The 13,431-nt window shown below is 35.3% G+C and overlaps 1 protein-coding gene across 2 annotated transcripts in view; it reads left to right on the forward strand.

Annotated features, from left to right (window-relative positions):
• LOC138697635 (protein bric-a-brac 2-like) overlaps positions 1-13,431 on the forward strand; it is a 519,146-nt gene that overhangs the window by 147,787 nt on the left and 357,928 nt on the right. The gene's annotated exons all lie outside the window — the stretch shown is intronic.

Consider the following 13,431-nt stretch of genomic DNA (forward strand, 5'->3'; position numbering starts at 1 on the left):
TCATCATACAAATCCATGTGATGTATCTGGCTTTGGAGCATAACAGTGCTATAGCGATTGTAGAATCATATGAAGATATTAATTATAACATTAACTCATTTTCGAAAAAAAAAAAAAAAAAGTGATGTATCTGATTTTGCAACTACACGCCTCACTTGGTTTTGTATATAGCAGGCTCCGCCAAGTCGAGTCAAGATCGCGAGAGGGCGTACAGGCCTACTTACGGCTTCCACTGCGGGCAGTACACTTGTACACTGCAGTCTATCAGTGGTGGAACTGGTGCACTGCATTTTGCACCAGGAATATTTATGTGCTAAAAACATGAACCTTAGCAATGTAATGGATGTTGTTATGCGAACAATTAATTTCATAAGGTCTAAAGGACTCAATCACAGGGACTTCAGGGCACTGCTTGATGGTATTAACAGTATGAGGATTTACTCTACCATACCGAGGTAAGGTGGTGAAGTCGAAAAATTCTGGAACGTTTTCTCGCACTTAGAAATGAAACTGCATTATTTATGGATGTACATGGGAAACCTGTTAGAAGCCTTGGACATGAAAGAATATATAAGAATAATGCAACAATTGTGCGAAGTTTCGAACGTAGATTTGAGGATATTAGAGATCTTGAACAACAATTTAAGATATTTGCAATATCTTTTTCAGTGAGTGTCCTGGATATTCCTGCTGAACTACAATTAGAAATATTTGATTTACAAAGCGATATTGAGCTAAAGGATAAGTATCAAAACAGAAAAAGTATTAACCATTTCTATACTTGTTTTCCACGAGAAAGGTTTCCTAAACAGTACAATCTTGCTGCAAGAACGTTGTAAATGTTCGGGACAACCTACGTATGCGAAACACTGTTTTGTTTAATGAAGTTTACAAAGTCACGTCACAGAAACAACTAAGTGATGAACAATTGAAAGCATGTTTGTGATTGGCTGGTACTAAAACAATAGCTCCAAGAATTAAATAGCTGCTTACTAACAGAAAACTGCAAAAATCGCAGCGGATCTCTGATGTTTAAGAAAAAGTACTATTATTAGAGAATTGTATTTGAATAACAACGTTTGTACTGTTGTTTTATTTTGTTAATTGAATTGTATAGCAATGAGAAGAAGACAAACAGTATATTAATCTGTATAAAAGTCTATATTTTGTTTTGTTTCATTATTGTGCAAACATGCAAAAATTTGTTTCGTATGTAGTTAACTGTACAAAATTGTATAGAGTACTGTTTTTCAGTATAGTGCAATTAACAGTGAAAGCGTGCTTCAATTAAAAGCTGAAATTAATTTACATTCTTATCACAAATTTGGTTCACATACAAGTTCTTAGCTCCGCCACTGTGGAAGCAGCTACCCTTGCCCGCAGCCGTACGTCAGGGCTTGAGGGTTTGTACGTACGCACGAGAGTGTAGTCACTTGACGGTCCCTGGTATATAGTCATACTTTTATATATTCAAATAATTGTATCGGCGCTTTCTGGTTTCCAGTCTGTAGCATTTTCTGCACCATATGTGGAGTTACGTGTGGATGCCGTTATATATTTATTCAAATCATGGAGCTCCCATCTCTTTCTTGGCTTTTAAGGTTTTGAAGTAGCCGTGTCCACTTAGTTGTGAAAGAAAATTGTGTAAGATTTAAACGTTTGTTTGCTAAGAATATATTATCTTGACTGTTTCACTTATGTTTGTGAGCGGTTACGCCACTGTTCTCCGCCGTTTAAATTTCACAAGTGTAACCAAACTGTTAAAAGACTTTATAGCCCTTCAGATTCGTATGTATTTAAAGAATCAGGTTGTATGTAGGCTTTACTAACTGTTGCATATAGGCTACTTATATGTAGTCCTATATTGCACTTCATTGGCATGTTATTTTTTGAAAATTACACTTTTCAAGTGATTCCCTCGCTATTTTACGGTTTGTTGTAATATTACCCCGAAATTGTTCATTACACCTTGCAATAAATCTGGGACTTCTGCCTGTATCCTTCAGATCATTGATATAGTGTGGTGTGGTTTGAAACAGCCTTTCTTTGAGGTATCCGCTGAAAAAAATCTGCAGATCGGTCAGTTAATATCGCCATATCTAGAAAATAAGCACTCGAGGAAAATATTTCCCAACAATCGCAGTGTCTCTGGTAGTAGGGGCTGTAGTCCCGTCCTTTTGAAACCATGCTTAATGCACATGACTGTAACATTTGCCGATATCTTTCACCACTCACTATAATGTCTCATTTTCGTCTTGAAAAAAAAAATGTACTGATCAATGATGACTGAAGACTCTAGGGCCCAATTGTATAAAACTCCCTGACTAAAGGTCAACTTTGATCGAAGATCGAAAAGTGAACCGAGTTCAGACACTTCTTCTATTGTATAAAACTTTTCTTCGATCAAATTACCTTGGTTCAAATGCAATCTGAGTTCACGTGAAAAGGATTTGTCAACATCGCATAAACAGGTGAAATACGTGATGCGCGGACCATGTTATACAGGTTGTTCAGTGTTGCCAATCTAGGGACTTTAACTCTTTTTCAACAACAATTTCTTTTAACTTTTATATTGCTTAAATAGGGATTTAGTGACCTTTTTAGCACCCCATAGTGACCAAATTTAATCTATCTTTGTTGATAATGAGAAATCTAGCGACTTTACAACTATTTTTTGGCGACTTTCCGTATTACACTCTGTTGGAGACAATGTTTTTTTTTTGTGCAATGTAAATAATGGCGGACAATAAGAAGAAGTTTGACTTCTCCAAGTTGGTATCATGGTATGGTGTTTGATACTGCTAAACATAACAAAGCTTTATAAAACGACAGTTTTCGTTTAGTAATATAGTTAATTGAACATTTATGAATGTATCTATCATATCCATTAATAATTAATGGTTGTTATAAACATAGCTTATGTTATTTGATACTGCTGAACACGATAGAGCCTTATAAAATATAAGACTGTTTGTGTATTAAGGCAAGAAATTGAAAGAAATATATATATAAATGTACCTAACATATCTATTAATATTAATAATAATGGATATTTTATTTGCACAACCTGTGACTCGTATATTTCAAACAGAAAAGAAATAACTGAACTTGGATCATCTAACTTAATCGGAGAAATTTCTTCAGTCAAAGTTGACTTTAGTTTGAGACAAATTAATCTCAGATTAGACTTTATACAACACAAAATTCCAAGTTCAGCTGAAACAAGGATCAATTTAACCTCTGATCTAAGATTAAATGGTTTATACAATCGGACCTAGCAGAAACAGAACACTATACGATCGCCTTCGCTGTGTATTGGCCGTTCATGCAGTACAACACGATTATTTAGTCCTGACAGTCGCCGGCGTTGTGCGCCTGGGTCATGCGAGTCCATTTAGTTTCGCCAAGGGGTGTTTGGGTTAGTCTCTCGCTTGCCGTCGGAGCGATCGGATGTCATGCGTGCAGTAGAGCGGTATGTTTCTAGTCAATTAAGCTGTACTGCATTCCTTTACCGACCGCTCGCCCTTATCTCTACTCAGGAGCTCTCCCCACTACTCCTATTACTTCCCCTCTTTCGCGTCGCTGAGCTGTCAGGACTAAATAATCGGTCTGTACTAGATAACGTTTGATTGTTGCTGCTCTCATTTCATTTTACAGTTCTGCCAAACTTTCAGAACCAACGTGTTATGAACAATTTTCGGGTAAGATTGCAACAAACCATAAAACACCGAGGGTGTTTCTTGAAATGTGTAATTAAAAAAAATAATTGCATGTCAATAAATTGCATTATTCAGGTCATATTCTGTGTTAGTTTGATACTTTTAAATGTTTATTCGAACCGCATGCTGGAATTCGTCAAAACAACTACCAAATCTGTACATTTGATAATACATTTAAGCTCAAATATTGAGATATTACAAACCCAAAAGCACACCGGTGGAAAAAATAAAGTAAAATGTTTGACACCTATATTATTTTATATAATATGTATTCTTAATTGGATTAGAATAATTTTAGGTGCTATATTATTCAGCTACATCGAAGCACCAAATATTGTGGTTACTTGCAGGAAGTAACTTCGCCCCAAATTTGTAAAAGTGTGACGAACATAGACCCACGATAAATAGGACACTATCCTTATCCTGTATTTTGTTCAACTGAAGACAAAGATAGTACCAATCTTCGAAACGTCATGAAATTCTTTATTCATTACCAGCAATGAAAAAAGTCCAATCTACACCCCTTTATACAATGCACCTTTGCTTTCTCCCTCATTTAGATCAATAAGAAATACATCCGTTTAGTTCTTGCGTGTACAGCTGGATGCCGCATTTGGAAGTAGCTGTGCAGACAGGTGCTAAAATTGTAGCTTGATTTGTGTGCTCTATAAACGATATGGAAGCGTTTGGAATTTTTTTTTTGTCATTTCGATAATATGCGCATCACTCAACTTAGGCCTGTAACAGATGTCAGTGGCAAAGTAACCCCTCTTAAGAATAATATGCGCCTATTTTATATAATGCTTAAAATCTAGATTACGTAATTCTGAATAGCAACCTGCATACTATATGAAAATGTATGACTCTAAAAAAAATTAAGGAAATTGTAACTTTATTACATAATTTACTATTATCGTCTAGGTTAATAGCAAGAGCTCAGCAAAAAATATGCGGAGGAATGTTTCTCTTTATGGTAGAAAGATTTTATAAGTGACTGTAGAAATAGGTTCTCTGCAAACGATTCATTGGAGACGTTTAAGTTGTGAGAATTTATCGTCATTTTTGTACTCTTTGCACAATTTCACAAAAGTCAGATATGATACTGGTGAAGTAAATTCTTCTTAGAATCCATTTTGAATCTTGCGTACACTACTTTTAACACTTGAATATAATTGATTGATTAACTAGTGGACTTACTCGTGTTAATTATGTAAGATTTGTGCGGCTTACAGCTGTTTCAGTGCTTCATGCACCATCCTCAGAGCCTATTAGATCACGGCGTCATCTCGAACTTCTCTGCCTGTTATGAGGGTGTGTTTGATTGGTGAAAGGTGTTGAAGAGTGGAGTCAAATAGTGTGTGTACTGAAATTGATCTGTGTGTTGAGAATATGATCGGGGTGTGTTTTAGTGTGTTTGTATATTTCGTATTGTTCTAGTGTGTTGAGTTTTTGGTTCTTGGGTTGTATGTGTAGGATTTCCATGTCCGTATTTATGTTATTGTATGTATGGTTAGCATTGGTTATGTGATCGGCGTATGTAGATGTATTGTGTCCTCCGGTTATTGCTTTAATATGTTCTTTGTAGCGTGTTTGGAATGATCTGCCTGTCTGTCCTATGTAGAACTTATCGCAACTATTAGAACATAACATACAGAACAGAAAACACAATACAAAGACATCTCAACACACAAAAAACACAAACAAATAAATACGACCACACAGGTGTATACAAACTCACATGTAATAGTTGCGATAAGTTCTACATAGGACAGACAGGCAGATCATTCCAAACACGCTACGAAGAACACATTAAAGCTGTAACCAGAGGACACAATACATCTACATACGCCGATCACATAACCAATGCTAACCATACATACAGTAACATAAATACGGACATGGAAATCCTACACATACAACCCAAGAACCAAAAACTCAACACACTAGAACAATACGAAATATACAAACACACTAAAACACACCCCGATCAAATTCTCAACACACAGATCAATTTCAGTACACACACACTATTTGACTTCACTCTTCAACACCTTTCAACAATCAAACACACCCACATAACAGGCAGAGAAGTTCGAGATGACGCCGTGATCTAATAGGCTCTGAGGATGGTGCGTGAAGCACTGAAACAGCTGTAAGCCGCACAAATCTTACATAATTAACACGAGTATGTCCGCTAGTTAATCAGTTAATTATCTTCTTAGAAATAACGTGTACCTATTTTATATAATGTAAGTCCAGTTATCGTAGTTTTCGGTGTTTGTCTGACATGCTGTATGAAGGTACATGTAGCCTATCGACAAATAGTTTAAGAAAATCGTGACTTTATTACGTAATTTACAAAAGGTCAGCAGGAAATTATGGAGAGGAATCCCTTTTCATAAAATGAAACGTTATGTGACAAATTTAATATTAATTCAGTCCAGTACTGCGTTTTGTTGTTTAGAGTGGTGCATTTTTCTGAAAGGTCAAGACTGCAGGCAACAGCGTATCTCGAAGGAAGTGTAACAGTGATTTGCATGCAGGTCGTTGTTTCTCTTACGGACTCGCTACAAGGTCGGTTTTATCGGTACCGCTATGGAATATATTTTATTAAATTTGACGTGCGGAAAATATTGGTATGTCCGAGCAACAGTCATTAATTTTATACTCGTATAACTATTACGGAATAATTATGTATTTAAAATTATGTATTACCAGAAGGCTGGACGATGTAATTGTCGGAAAACTGTATTAACGGCATTAAAATTCAAATGGGCACTTTCGTTGAGAGTGCCATGCCTTGGCCGTGCCGATTGCTCTCTGTGTAATGCCGGGTTTCATGTGTCGTTACGATTTGCATAGTGCGGGATCCTTCCTGCAAGTCTCCAAATAATTAGAGCACCGCGCCATGAAATATAGGGATCAGCACGCCACTGAAACGTGATTTCGCCCGTCCCCACAAAATCCTGCACACAGCTAACTGGGCGTCACTAATTGGGGTCTTGTGTGGCACATCGCTCTTCCTTTACCGCTCCGCGCCGTGTTGTTGAGGGGCGCCAGCCGATCAACAAGTGATTTCTCTCTCAAATGCTCTCTTTTTTAACTTCTTTTCAACCCCTCCTACTTCCCGGCATCTTTTCTTCTTTTCCCTCCTTGGTCATGTATCTTAATCCTCTTTTCACAGTCTCCCTCGACTCGCTCGCTCTGCTAGTGGTTTACCAGTGGAAGAATGGCTCGTTGTAAGTAGCAGTAACAGGGTGGGACCGCGGAGTAGCGTGCGGCACCGTGTGATTGGTCTGGCCTTTGCATAGATAATGTAATAAAGAATGCGGTTTTACTTTGCTGTAATCTCCTCTCCTTTGCAATCTGGGAAGAGAACGGTGAAACAGCATGTGTGTTGATTAGCATACATACGTCATGGAAGATCTCGAATTTTCGCATTATTCCTCATACGTTATTATAGATATACGTTAGGTGCATATTTTTCTCCTTCGTAACCGAATGCCTCAATGTTAACTTTTATATATTCCGCCCACTTTGAAATTACATATTGAATAAGTTGGGTTCCAGCATGTGTACCACTTTACAGACTCGATAATAATTTCGCTTGCATTTATAGTACAGTATAACCTACCGGAGCTGCAGCGAGCCAGCTACAGAAGTCAGCATAGTTTCTAAGCAATTATTCTACTCCACCCTCTGTCCAATTATATAAAGTACAACTTATGATAACGCTGCGTGATTCTCAGACATTTTCTTGTACTTCCCCCCCCCCTCTCATCACAATAAGAATGTATGGGCGGGGGCATCTATCATAGAAATCCGCCCGAAGGTAACATGAGCGATGCAAATTACAATAAGCGAGCTGTACAGTAATTACACTTTTGGAAAAATATTATCCAGCTAGCTAGAGCCAGAGAGAGTGGATTGAGATGGACGGCTTGATATTATAATAATCAGCAATAAGGCTGTCGTGAATCATTGGCTTGACCTTGCTTCATAGCTCTGTCTTTTTCTTCTCTTATAAACTTTTCCTTTGTGGCTCAGGCTGCCAGCCTCCCTGGATAGATGGAGTGCTCCTCCCTTAGGATTATTATAATAATAATATACATTTTGTTGCCCAAGAAGTACGCATAACCTTTCCCTCTGTGTTTGAGCGCTAGGTGAAGCGTTTCATATTTTGATGCAGCGGGAGACACTGCAACAATTCCCACTACGGTGAAATGTATTTCTCTGTCCGCCACATTTATAACACGTGTCACATTTTTTACTTTCTCATTAGACTATCCGCAGAATAAATATTGTGTTGGTGCAAACATCGATTCTGGTATTTTAACGTATATACACGTTTTAACTACCCCTGATACCGATAAAGTGGCTTTGGCAATTCTTTCTGTGTACAACGATTTGTCAGAAACTATTGGATAATTAATCAATCAATTCCAAAGTCTTCGTCTTACTTTCACCGTGTTTCTCATTGTCTGCTGTCTTTTTTTTTTCTGTTGTTCCTAGTGATATGGTTTCATCTCTATCTTCCTCCTTTCTAGTCAAGTACGTATGTCCCTTCCAATATCTATACTAATAATAAATCTGTAGCCGAAATTTTTCTGGTAATTTTCGATTTTCCAAAAATAATTGGTCCTAACATATATAATTAACCACCCTGAAACGGAAAATCGCATTTTTGAAATTTTTGTTTGTATGTCTGTCTGTATGTTTGTTACCTTTTCACACCATAATGGCTGAACCGATTTATATGAAAATTGGAATATAAATTAAGTTCGTTGCAACTTAGATTTTAGGCTATATGGCATTCAAAATACTTTATTTAAAAGGGGGGTTATAAGGGGACCTGAATTAAATAAATCGAAATATGTCGCTTATTATTGATTTTTGTGAAAAATGTTACATAACAAAAGTTTCTTTAAAAATGATTTCCGATAAGTTTTATTCTTTACAACATTGTGATAGGACTGATATATAATGAGATAAATGAGTTTTAAAATTAAAATAACTGCCATCTAAGGCCGTGTAATGAATTAAAAAACAAATGACTTCGTCTATAAGGGGCCTTGGTCAGAAACAATCCAAAGCTATGAAAGATAGCCTACAGAGAATGTTTCTGTGTTTGTATGAAGTAATATCGGAAGCTAAATTAACCGATTCGTATAATTAATTATTATTTCACCATTGGAAAGTGTAGTTTCTCTAGATGGACATAATGCTATAATGTTATTACAGTAACTTCTGAGTGAATCGAGGACAGGTAAGATTAAAATAGCTTCTTATGCACAGAAAACTTGATAGGCTATTCTGTACATTCGTTTCCTATAATTTTTATGACCAAATGAGTGGTCTCTGGATCAAAATGATCGCATTTTAATTTTTTTAATACAATTTAAATTAAGTAACATAATAAACGATTTATCCTTCTATCAAACCCGAATGTTCCCTGGATCAAACGTCCTATTTTAATTATGTAATTACTTTATATTTATTTCTAACTGGTGCAGCGGAGCGCACGGGTACGGCTAGTAATAACTAATAACATGTTATGTCTGATTTTATGACCAATGAATTTTATTCTTATTTTCTCTAATTTCTTCATTAATGTGTTATTTTCATTTAACCTCTTTAAAACTTCAATTCTGACAATTATCTCTGTAGCTCATTTTTAACATCCGTATTTTTTATGGCTTCTAAGAAATTCTCTTCTTTGTTTTCACTTTACCAACTTGTGCTTCCATATTATAATAATGCAGTCCAGATAAATGTTTTTCCTTGTTTTTTGAGAGAGAGATAATATGACGTATGAAATTTATTCAAATTCAAAATTACACATACACATTTCAAATATACGGTTTATACCCAAAAGAGCAAATGCTCGTGCTGGTACGGTTCCAGTTACCTTATAATATACTAGGAGTAAAGACAAGTGATATAAGTAAAATTATTATGGGTTATAAGTAGAACCGGAAAAAGACACTAGCCGAAAAAAAAAAAAAAAAGGAAAAATATCTGTACCAAAAAGTTAATGGACAATGTCAATTTAAAGAAATAAAGTATCCCCGTAACATCCCATGAAGGCACTTGGGGGGCATGGAGGTAGAGCCCCATGCTTTCCATGACCTCGGCACTAGAATGAGGTGGTGTGGTCGACACCACGCTCTGACCGCCTTTTACCCCCGGGAAAGACCCGGTACTCAATTTTATAGGAGGCTGTGTGAACCTCGGGCCCGTTCTGAAAGTTTGGCAACGAGAAAAAATCCTGTCACCACCTGGGATTGAACCCCGGACCTTCCAGTTCGTAGCCAGCTGCAATTTAGAGAAATATAACATTTAATTATCTTAGGTACTGAAAATATTTTTACTAAGGTTACCGTTCTAGTTCTGAATTTGTTTTAATAAACTGATTTAGGTATAATCTTGGCCATTTTGGATATTCTTGCCCCAGCAGGTCAGTAATAAAATTATTCGTTTCATTAATAGGCTTATTTAACTAAAACAGTTTCTACTTAAAAAAAGAGTAATTAAAATAATAGTAGGTCCCAAATGTAGGTAATAGTGTAGGACTATTTAAAAAAAAAACTACAAATAATGCCCATGGCTTGTCAGTATATTTTTTCATTAATAATCTTCGTCATATGTAATCGTGAAAACTTTGTAACTATTCAACAGTTCATAGCATAAATACGTGTCAAAAATTGACTTCCATACTTCATCCTGCTATCAAAAAGGAGTGCGTTATATGGCAGTAAAAATTTTTAATAGCCTCCCTATCGATATAAAAAATGAAATTCAAAGCATAAAATTGTTTAGAGCCAAATTAAAGAAGTGTCTAATTTCTCACGCCTTCTATTCTGTCGGTGAATTCATGACATTCAACAGCGCTTCATGAAATTGATACTAAAACTTTGTGTTGTAGGCTACTAGTAGACTATATTGTAAACATCTTCTGTATATATTTCAACTAGACTGTGACTATGAATTAAGACTTCATAGTAGTGTTACGTTTTTTGACTTGTTCCATATTCTAGCTGTGAAACAATGTGTGAATATCATGGAACGCTAATAAATATAATACAACTAATTTCAATCTACTTCAATTATTATTTGCAATTAAACAGTCATGGTAACATAACTGATGAACTTAATGTATTCTAACATTTTCAGTTTTTATTCTGCGAGGAAGGTTCAGATTTTACTCATCACTAGAGCAGAGAGCAGAAGTGGTGTAAGTCAAAAATGGGTAATGAGGGTTAAAGTAAACATTCTGTAAAATACAGCGCAAAGTAACAATTAATATGTAGTTTATTTAAACTATTAGTAGTCAGTGGATAGGACATATTCATTGCTACTTTGCGCTGTATTTTACAGAATTTTTACTTTAAACCTCATCACCCAATTTTGACTTACACCACTTTTGCTCTGAACGGCTCAAATATTTATCTTCATCTTCTTAATAGTTATATTTACTTTAAGGTTGTTTCTTTAAAATTAGTATAATAATGATGATGATAATAATAATAATATTAATAATAATAATGATAGTAATAATAATAATAATAATAATATAGTTGGTATTAATATGCATATTCAGTTTCGAGTCAGTTTATTCGGAATAATGCACATGATTTATTTAATAATTGTGTCTTTATTTGAAATTTATCCTTTGAAATGGTGAATAATTCAAATAGCTTGGATCAATAGTAACAAATATAAATGACACTCCAGAGGAAATTAAACGCAGAATAGGCCTAAATATGCAAATGGCTCCTATTATTCGGTTGAGAAGCTTTCGTCATCTAGTCTCTGAAAGTTAAAATTTATAAGAGAGTTATATTACCGGTTGTTCTGTATGGTTGTAAAATTTGAACACTCACTTTGAGAGAGGAACAGAGGGTAAGGGTGTTAAAGAATAAGGTGCTGGGATTAACAGGGATGGAGTTACAAGAGAATGGAGAAAGTTACACAAAGCAGAACTACACGTATTATGTCCTTCACCTAACATAATTAGGAACATTAAATCCAGACGTTTGAGATGGGCAGGGCATGTAGCACTTATGGGTGAATCCAGAAATGCATATGGAGTGTTAGTTGGGAGGCCGAAGGGGAAAAAGACTTTTGGGGAGGCCGAGACGTAGATGGGAAGGTAATATTGTGAGGGGTAGTGAACTTCCGGGTTCTTTAAAATCCATTTGTAAGTAAGTGTCTCTGTTTGAAATAAAAAACACAAAATATTAACTTTATCGAAATGGGTACTAAGGGTTTCCTTTTTTTAATTTGCTTACCACCTCATGAAGAGGTGAAAGAAGATGAGAGCTGTATCACCATTATCCAGTACATCGTACGGCGTCACGGGATATCTTTGCGTTACTGATACGTTGGTTATCTTGAACTGGTATTTATTCTGTTTAAACCTATATGATTCTAGAGATTGATGGCGACAATTAATAAGGGAGGCCCAGGCCCACCAAGGGCTGTAGCGCCAATGATGATGATGATGATGATGATGTGACCTATATGATTCAGAATTTAATAACTGTTGTTTCTACTGTATGCACATAATATTCCAGAATAGCAGTGCCTCGAACTAGTCCACATTATAATCCATTAAGATATTTACATTATCTACGACTCCATCGCTATTTCATCCTTTAAGGACTGGGCCATTTCACCACGCTTCATTGGAAAATGTGTATTGGCATAGCGCATAGGACAGAATCGATCTTTTCTCAAACTGCTTTCTGTTACGTGAGAGTGGCAGCTATGAAATCACAAGACTTCGTCTTCTGCGACTTTAATAAGATGTATGTATGTATGTATGTATGTATGTATGTATGTATGTATGTATGTATGTATGTATGTATGTATGTATCTGTATTATTATTATTATTATTATTATTATTATTATTATTATTATTACAGTTACAGTGAAAGTATTCATTTTGATAAGGACTGAATACCCGGTTATCTCCGAGATGGCAGTTAATATGTTATTACCAATTTTAACTTCATATATTATATGTGTGAAGTGGGCTTCATGACGTTAACTGAAATTCAAACATCAAAGTAGGAGAGACTCAAATCCATCGATGAAGAAATTAGGCTTGCACTGTCAACAATTCCGCCACGGATCAACTACCTGTGTGCAACTAAGCAGGCTCAAGTATCATATTGAAGATATGAGGAGAGTTTTTTACTTGAATATTAGTCATAGAAATGTGTATTTTCTACAGTGAAGTTCATAAATTGTTAATAAATTCAAGAGTCTATTTTTGTGTTATAATGATTATGATAATAATAATAATAATAATAATAATAATAATAATAATAATAATACAAAATTTGATTACATTAAGTAATTATATTAAGAGAGTCACATTATATGTTTTTCGGGGGCTTAACATTTTAGTGTGCCGTGTTGAGTCTAGGTCAGTGTTTCTCAAACTTTTTTGAAGTGGGGACCACTTTTTCAAGTCAGAACAGTTCCGCGGACCACCTTACTCTTGTTTCCTTCGGAAGCCAATTTATCATTTATATAGCATATTTTAATACCAGTATACTTATATTTTAATGTAAAAATAATTAATTTATTTCAATTAATTTTATATTAATATTAACTAATTAAGTTAATATTAATAGAAGAAAATTTCTTATATCGCCATCTGGAAAAAACAGAAAAAAAAATTAATGCAGAAACATGCTCGAT

The sequence above is a fragment of the Periplaneta americana genome, chromosome 4 (genome assembly GCF_040183065.1).
Source record: "Periplaneta americana isolate PAMFEO1 chromosome 4, P.americana_PAMFEO1_priV1, whole genome shotgun sequence".
In the NCBI taxonomy this organism is placed as follows: Eukaryota; Metazoa; Arthropoda; class Insecta; order Blattodea; family Blattidae; genus Periplaneta; species Periplaneta americana.